This window comes from Pleurodeles waltl, chromosome 3_1 (genome assembly GCF_031143425.1).
Source record: "Pleurodeles waltl isolate 20211129_DDA chromosome 3_1, aPleWal1.hap1.20221129, whole genome shotgun sequence".
Taxonomy (NCBI): Eukaryota; Metazoa; Chordata; class Amphibia; order Caudata; family Salamandridae; genus Pleurodeles; species Pleurodeles waltl.
In genome coordinates, this window is record NC_090440.1 from 591,155,240 (window position 1) to 591,164,579 (window position 9,340).

Sequence of the window (9,340 nt, forward strand, 5' to 3'; positions counted from 1 at the left end):
AATTATTAAGAATATGCTCTCTCAGGATCAAGTTATACAGGCTGTCATAATCAGTAACTTTACTGCCATGTAACCACCCCTCCAAGGCCTTCACTGCCTGGTCAATGAAATCAACCCAGTCTTGTGAAGACTCCTTTTTGGTATCTCTGAACTTTATCCTGTACTGTTCAGTGGTTAAGCCATAACCATCCAGGAGTGCATTCTTAAGAACTTGGAAATTGTTAGCATCATTTTCTTTTACAGTAAGGAGCCTATCCCTACCTTTTCCAGTAAATGATAGCCATAGGATAGCAGCCCACTGCTTTTGAGGGACATCCTGTACAGCACAGGCCCTCTCAAGTGCAGCAAACCACTTGTTAATGTCATCCCCCTCCTTGTAAGGGGGAACTATCTTATGCAGATTCCTGGAATCATGCTCTTTTGCAGGATGACTATGGGGAATACTGCTGCTGCCACCATGGGTATCTAAACCCATTTTCTGTCTTTCCCTCTCTATTTCTAAAGACTGTCTATCCAAATCCAGCTGTTGCTTCTTGAGCTTCAGTCTGGTTTGCTCCACTCTCAATCTATTGAGCTCCCTTTCCAACAATCTGTCATCAGGGTGGGTGGGAGGGACATTTCTAGATACAGAGGTGTGATGGGAATGAACAGAAGGAGACCTGTCCCTTACAGAGGGCACCCTAACAGCTTGGCTACCAGTATAATGTGAGAGCACATCATCAGTATGATGTGATTCAACCTCTGTACCAACTATGCTAGACTGTCTAGTAATGGGCAGGCTGAGAAGTTTCTTTCCTGAACCTTTTCCTGGGGGAGTCCCTGGATCAGATTGAGAACCATTAGCTACTTTTTCTATAGATTGGGCACTTATGGCCTTATCCTGTACTCTAAGCATATTAATTAACAGTTCTAAGGAAGGATTCTTCCCTACACTCAAACCTCTCTCTATGCAGAGACTCCTTGCTCCTTTCCAGCTAAGGTGATCATATGCAAGTTTGGACAGTTCAACTTTTTGGCCTGTGCCAGACATTTTTAGAGAGAGTTAAAGTGATAGACAAAAGAGAAAAAAAGTTTTCAGAACTTTTTGGAAAGACAGAAAAAACTTTTTAAACTTTTAAGAACTTTTTGAAAGTTTAGAAGTACTTTTCAGCACTTAGAAAAGAGTGAAAAGAGGAAATGCAAAACTTTTTGGCTATGTGTATATACACTGACCTTGTTTTGTATATTTTTCTCTTATGAAAAGTACAATGACAAGAGTGGTAAGTAGTCTCAAGCACTTATCCCACCGCTGCACAACCAATGTAGGAGGCTGGACTGGCTTGTAGTGAGTACCAAGGGGTACTTGCACCTTGCACCAGGCCCAGTTATCCCTTATTAGTGTATAGGGTGTCTAGCAGCTTAGGCTGATAGATAATGGTAGCTTAGCAAAGCAGCTCAGGCTGAACTAGGAGACGTGTGAAGCTACTACAGTACCACTTAGTGTCATATGCACAATATCATAAGAAAACACAATACACAGTTATACTAAAAATAAAGGTACTTTATTTTTATGACAATATGCCAAAGTATCTTAGAGTGTACCCTCAGTGAGAGGATAGGAAATATACACAAGATATATATACACAATAGCAAAAATATGCAGTATAGTCTTAGAAAACAGTGCAAACAATGTATAGTTACAATAGGATGCAATGGGGAAACATAGGGATAGGGGCAACACAAACCATATACTCCAGAAGTGGAATGCGAACCACGAATGGACCCCAAACCTATGTGACCTTGTAGAGGGTCGCTGGGACTATTAGAAAATAGTGAGAGTTAGAAAAATAACCCTCCCCAAGACCCTGAAAAGTGAGTGCAAAGTGCACCAAAGTTCCCCTAAAGACAAAATAGTCGTGTTAGAGGGAGAATGCAAGGAAAACACAAATCAGCAATGCAACAACGATGGATTCCTGACTGAGGGTACCTGTGGAACAAGGGGACCAAGTCCAAAAGTCACAAGCAGCTCGGAGATGGGCAGATGCCCAAGAAATGCCAGCGGTTGGTGCAAAGAAGCTCTTTCTAGGCTGAAGAACTGTGAATACTGCAGGAACGACAAGGGCTAGAGACTTCCCCTTTGGAGGATGTATCCCCCACGCCTTGGAGAGTCGTGCAGAAGTGTTTTCCCGCCGGATGGACGCCAACAAGCCTTGCTACACGCAAATCGTGCGTTTGGCGTTTTTGGACGCTGCTGGGGCCCAGGAGGGACCAGGAGGTCGCAAATTGGACCTGAAAAGAGAGGGGACGTCGAGCAAGACAAAGAGCCCTCACTGAAGCAGGTAGCACCCGGAGAAGTGCCAGAAACAGGCACTACAAGGATGCGTGAAACGGTGCTCGCCGAAGTTGCACAAAGGAGTCCCACGTCGCCGGAGACCAACTTAGAAAGTCGTGCAATGCAGGTTAGAGTGCCGTGGACCCAGGCTTGGCTGTGCACGAAGGATTTCCGCCGGAAGTGCACAGGGGCCGGAGTAGCTTGCAAAGTCGCGGTTCCCAGCAATGCAGCCCAGCGAGGTGAGGCAAGGACTTACCTCCACCAAACTTGGGCTGAAGAGTCACTGGACTGTGGGGGTCACTTGGACGGTGTCGCTGGATTCGAGGGACCTCGCTCGTCGTGCTGAGAGGAGACCCAAGGGACCGGAGATGCAGCTTTTTGGTGCCTGCGGTTGCAGGGGGAAGATTCCGTCGACCCACGGGAGATTTCTTCGGAGCTTCTGGTGCAGAGAGGAGGCAGACTACCCCCACAGCATGCACAAGCAGGAAAACAGTCGAGAAGGCGGCAGGATCAGCGTTACAGAGTTGCAGTAGTCGTCTTTGCTACTATGTTGCAGGTTTGCAGGCTTCCAGCGCGGTCAGCGGTCGATTCCTTATCAGAAGGTGAAGAGGGAGATGCAGAGGAACTCGGCTGAGCTCATGCATTCGTTATCTAAAGTTTCCCCAGAGACAGAGACCCTAAATAGCCAGAAAAGAGGGTTTGGCTACCTAGGAGAGAGGAAAGGCTACTAACACCTGAAGGAGCCTATCACAAGGAGTCTCTGACGTCACCTGGTGGCACTGGCCACTCAGAGCAGTCCAGTGTGCCAGCAGCACCTCTGTTTCCAAGATGGCAGAGGTCTGGAGCACACTGGAGGAGCTCTGGACACCTCCCAGGGGAGGTGCAGGTCAGGGGAGTGGTCACTCCCCTTTCCTTTGTCCAGTTTCGCGCCAGAGCAGGGGCTAAGGGGTCCCTGAACCGGTGTAGACTGGCTTATGCAGAATTGGGCACATCTGTGCCCAACAAAGCATTTCCAGAGGCTGGGGGAGGCTACTCCTCCCCTGCCTTCACACCATTTTCCAAAGGGAGAGGGTGTCACACCCTCTCTCAGAGGAAGTTCTTTGTTCTGCCATCCTGGGCCAGGCCTGGCTGGACCCCAGGAGGGCAGCTGCCTGTCTGAGGGGTTGGCAGCAGCAGCAGCTGCAGAGAAACCCCAGGAAGGGCAGTCTGGCAGTACCAGGGTCTGTGCTACAGACCACTGGGATCATGGAATTGTACCAACAATGCCAGGATGGCATAGAGGGGGCAATTCCATGATCATAGACATGTTACATGGCCATATTCGGAGTTACCATGGTGAAGCTACATATAGGTAGTGACCTATATGTAGTGCACGCGTGTAATGGTGTCCCCGCACTCACAAAGTTCAGTGAATTGGCTCTGAACAATGTGGGGGCACCTTGGCTAGTGCCAGGGTGCCCACACACTAAGTAACTTTGCACCTAACCTTTACCAGGTAAAGGTTAGACATATAGGTGACTTATAAGTTACTTAAGTGCAGTGTAAAATGGCTGTGAAATAACGTGGACGTTATTTCACTCAGGCTGCAGTGGCAGGCCTGTGTAAGAATTGTCAGAGCTCCCTATGGGTGGCAAAAGAAATGCTGTAGCCCATAGGGATCTCCTGGAACCCCAATACCCTGGGTACCTCAGTACCATATACTAGGGAATTATAAGGGTGTTCCAGTAAGCCAATGTAAATTGGTAAAATTGGTCACTAGCCTGTTAGTGACAATTTGAAAGTAATGAGAGAGCATAACCACTGAGGTTCTGGTTAGCAGAGCCTCAGTGAGACAGTTAGGCACCACACAGGGAACATATACATGCACACCTATGAGCACTGGGGCCCTGTGTGACAGGGTCCCAGTGACACATACATATAGGCCACAAACCTATGAGCACTGGGGTCCTGACTAGCAGGATCCCAGTGACACATAACAACCATACTGAAAACATGGTGTTTTCACTATGAGCACTGAGGCCTGGCTATCAGGATCCCAGTGAGACAGTGAAAACAGTGACAAACACCCTGACATACACTCACAAACAGGCCAAAAGTGGGGGTAACAAGGCTAGAAAGAGGCTACCTTCTCACACTTCCCCTTTGGAGGATGGATGTCCCACGTTGTGAAGAGTCGTGCATAAGTGTTTTCTTGCCGAAAGACCACCAACAAGCTTTGCTAGCTGCAAATCGTGCATTTCAGGTTTTTGGATTCTGCTGTGGCTCAGGAGGGACCAGGATGTCGCCAATTGCGTCAGGGGACAGAGGGGGCGCCCAGCAGGACAAGGAGCCCTCTCAGAAGCAGGCAGCACCGTCAGAAGTGCCAGAACAGGCACTGCGAAGAGGAGTGAAACGGTGCTCACCCGAAGTTGCACAAAGGAGTCCCACACCGCCGGAGGACAACTCAGGAGGTCGTGTAATGCAGGTTAGAGTGCCGTAGACCCAGGCTTGGCTGTGCACAAAGGATTCCTTCGGAAAGTGCACAGGAGCCAGAGTAGCTGCAAAAGACGCGGTTCCCAGCAATGCAGTCTGGCGTGGGGAGGCAAGTACTTACCTCCACTAAACCTGGACTGAAGAGTCACTGGACTATGGGAGTCACTTGGACAGAGTTGCTGGATTCAAGGGACCTCGCTCGTCGTGCTGAGAGGAGACCCAGGGGACCGGTGATGCAGTTCTTTGGTGCCTGCGGTTGCAGGGGGACGATTCCATCGACCCACATGAGATTTCTTCCGAGCTTCTAGTGCAGAGAGGAGGCAGACTACCCCCACAGCATGCACCACCAGGAAAACAGTCGAGAAAAGGCGGCAGGATCAGCGTTACAGAGTTGCAGTAGTCGTCTTCGCTACTTTGTTGCAGGTTTGTAGGCTTCCAGCGCGGTCAGCAGTTGATTCCTTGGCAGAAGGTGAAGAGAGAGATGCAGAGGAACTCTGATGAGCTCTTGCATTCGTTATCTAAGGAAATCCCCAAAGCAGAGACCCTAAATAGCCAGAAAAGAGGGTTTGGCTACTTAGGAGAGAAGATAGGCTAGCAACACCTGAAGGAGCCTATCAGAAGGAGTCTCTGACGTCACCTGCTGGCCCTGGCCACTCAGAGCAGTCCAGTGTGCCAGCAGCACCTCTGTTTCCAAGATGGCAGAGGTCTGGAGCACACTGGAGGAGCTTTGGGCACCTCCCAGGGGAGGTGCAGGTCAGGGGAGTGCTCACTCCCCTTTCCTTTGTCCAGTTTCGCGCCAGAGCAGGGCTAAGGGGTCCCTGAACCGGTTTAGACTGGCTTATGCAGAAATGGGCACCATCTGTGCCCATGAAAGCATTTCCAGAGGCTGGGGGAGGCTACTCCTCCCCAGCCCTGACACCTTTTTCCAAAGGGAGAGGGTGTAACACCCTCTCTCTGAGGAAGTCCTTTGTTCTTCCATCCTGGGCCAAGCCTGGCTGGACCCCAGGAGGGCAGAAACCTGTCTGAGGGGTTGGCAGCAGCTGCAGTGAAACCCCGGGAAAGGTAGTTTGGCAGTACCCAGGTCTGAGCTACAGACCTGTGGGATCATGGGATTGTGCCAACAATGCCAGGATGGAATAGAGGGGGCAATTCCATGATCATAGACATGTTACATGGCCATATTCGGAGTTACCATTGTGAAGCTACACATAGGTATTGACCTATGTGTAGTGCACGCGTGTAATGGTGTCCCCGCACTCACAAAGTCCGGGAAATTTGCCCTGAAGAATGTGGGGGCACCTTGGCTAATGCCAGTGTGCCCTCACACTAAGTAACTTTGCACCTAACCTTTACCAGGTAAAGGTTAGACATATAGGTGACTTATAAGTTACTTAAGTGCAGTGTAAAATTGGACTATTAGAAAATAGTAAGAGTTAGAAAAATAGCCCACCCCAAGACCCTGAAAAGTGAGTGCAAAGTGCACTAAAGTTCCCCAAAGGACAAAGAAGTCGTGATAGGGGAATAATGCAGGAAAGACACAAAACAACAATGCAACAACGATGGATTTCCAATCTAGGGTACCTGTGGAACAAGGGGACCAAGTCCAAAAGTCACAAGCAAGTCGGAGATGGGCAGATGCCCAGGAAATGCCAGCTGTGGGTGCAAAGAAGCTTCTACTGGACAGAAGAAGCTGAGGTTTCTGCAGGAACAAAAAGGGCTAGAGACTTCCCCTTTGGTGGACGGATCTCCCTCGCTGTGGAGAGTCGTGCAGAAGTGTTTTCCTGCCGAAAGACCGCCAACAAGCCTTGCTAGCTGCAAATTGTGCGGTAAGCATTTTTGGATGCTGCTGTGGCCCAGGACGGACCAGGATGTTGCAAATTGCGTCAGGAGGGAGAGGGGACGTCGAGCAAGACAAGGAGCCCTCTCAGTAGCAGGTAGCACCCAGAGAAGTGCCAGAAACAGGCACTACAAGGATGCGTGAAACGGTGCTCACCCGAAGTCGCACAAAGAAGTCCCACGTCGCCGGAGAACAACTTAGGAGGTCGTGCAATGCAGGTTAGAGTGCCGTGGACCCAGGCTGGACTGTGCACAAAGGATTTCCGCCGGAAGTGCACGGAGGCCGGAGTTGCTGCAAAAGTCGCGGTTCCCAGCAATGCAGTCTGGCGTGGGGAGGCAAGGACTTACCTCCACCAAACTTGGACTGAAGAGTCACTGGACTGTGGGAGTCACTTGGACAGAGTTGCTGGATTCGAGAGACCTCGTTCGTTGTGCTGAGAGGAGACCCAAGGGACCGGTAATGCAGCTTTTTGGTGCCTGCGGTTGCAGGGGGAAGATTCCGTCGACCCACGGGAGATTTCTTCGGAGCTTCTAGTGCAGAGAGGAGGCAGACTACCCCCACAGCATGCACCACCAGGAAAACAGTCGAGAAGGCGGCAGGATCAGCGTTACAGAGTTGCAGTAGTCGTCTTAGCTGCTATGTTGCAGTTTTGCAGGCTTCCAGCGCGGTCAGCAGTCGATTCCTTGGCAGAAGGTGAAGAGAGAGATGCAGAGGAACTCGGATGAGCTCTTGCATTCGTTATCTAAAGTTTCCCCAGAGACAGAGACCCTAAATAGCCAGAAAAGAGGGTTTGGCTACCTAGGAGAGAGGATAGGCTAGCAACACCTGAAGGAGCCTATCAGAAGGAGTCTCTGAATTCACCTGGTGGCACTGGCCACTCAGAGCAGTCCAGTGTGCCAGCAGCACCTCTGTTTCCAAGATGGCAGAGGTCTGGAGCACACTGGAGGAGCTCTGGACACCTCCCAGGGGAGGTGCAGGTCAGGGGAGTGGTCACTCCCCTTTCCTTTGTCCAGTTTCGCGCCAGAGCAGGGCTAAGGGGTCCCCTGAACCGGTGTAGACTGGCTTATGCAGAATTGGGCACATCTGTGCCCAACAAAGCATTTCCAGAGGCTGGGGGAGGCTACTCCTCCCCTGACTTCACACCATTTTCCAAAGGGAGAGGGTGTCACACCCTCTCTCAGAGGAAGTTCTTTGTTCTGCCATCCTGGGCCAGGCCTGGCTGGACCCCAGGAGGGCAGATGCCTGTCTGAGGGGTTGGCAGCAGCAGCAGCTGCAGTGAAACCCCGGGAAAGGCAGTTTGGCAGTACCAGGGTCTGTGCTACAGACCACTGGGATCATGGGATTGTGCCAACTATGCCAGGATGGCATAGAGGGGGCAATTCCATGATCATAGACATGTTACATGGCCATATTCGGAGTTACCATTGTGAAGCTACATATAGGTAGTGACCTATATGTAGTGCACGCGTGTAATGGTGTCCCCGCACTCACAAAGTCCGGGGAATTGGCTCTGAACAATGTGGGGGCACCTTGGCTAGTGCCAGGGTGCCCTCACACTAAGTAACTTTGCACCTAACCTTTACCAGGTAAAGTTTAGACATATAGGTGACTTATAAGTTACTTAAGTGCAGTGTAAAATGGCTGTGAAATAACGTGGACGTTATTTCACTCAGGCTGCAGTGGCAGGCCTGTGTAAGAATTGTCAGAGCTCCCTATGGGTGGCAAAAGAAATGCTGCAGCCCATAGGGATCTCCTGGAACCCCAATACCCTGGGTACCTCAGTACCATATACTAGGGAATTATAAGGGTGTTCCAGTATGCCAATGTAAATTGGTGAAATTGGTCACTAGCCTGTTAGTGACAATTTGAAAGAAATGAGAGAGCATAACCACTGAGGTTCTGGATAGCAGAGCCTCAGTGAGACAGTTAGTCATAACACAGGTAACACATTCAGGCACACTTATGAGCACTGGGGCCCTGGCTGGCAGGGTCCCAGTGACACATACAACTAAAACAACATATATACAGTGAAAAATGGGGGTACCATGCCAGGCAAGATGGTACTTTCCTACACAACCCCCCCCCCCCAAACGAAGGACAATACGACTAGTCAATACCTGATGGGTCTTCATTGTGTAAGTGGAAATATCTGGAGAGTCCATCTGCATTGGAGTGGGTACTCCCAGGTCTATGTTCCACTGTATAGTCCATTCCCTGTAGGGATATGGACCACCTCAACAATTTAGGATTTTCACCTTTCATTTGTTTTAGCCAAAGTAGAGGTTTGTGGTCTGTCTGAACAATGAAGTGAGTGCCAAACAGATATGGCCTCAACTTCTTCAGTGCCCAGACCACAGAAAAGGCCTCCCTCTCTATGGCAGACCAACGCTTTTCTCTAGGGGTCAACCTCCTGCTGATAAAAGCCACAGGTTGATCCTGGCCCTCAGAATTAAGTTGTGATAGGACTGCCCCTACTCCTAATTCAGATGCATCAGTTTGGACATAGAATTTTTTAGAGTAACAAGGGCTTTTCAAGACAGGTGCAGAGCACATGGCCTGCTTCAGCTCCTCAAAAGCTTTCTGACAGTTTGCTGTCCATAATACCTTCTTAGGCATTTTCTTTGAAGTGAGGTCGTTAAGAGGGGCTGCAATGGAGCCATAGTTCTTTATGAACCTCCTATAGTACCCAGTGAGGCCTAAAAAGGCTCTCACCTGAGTCT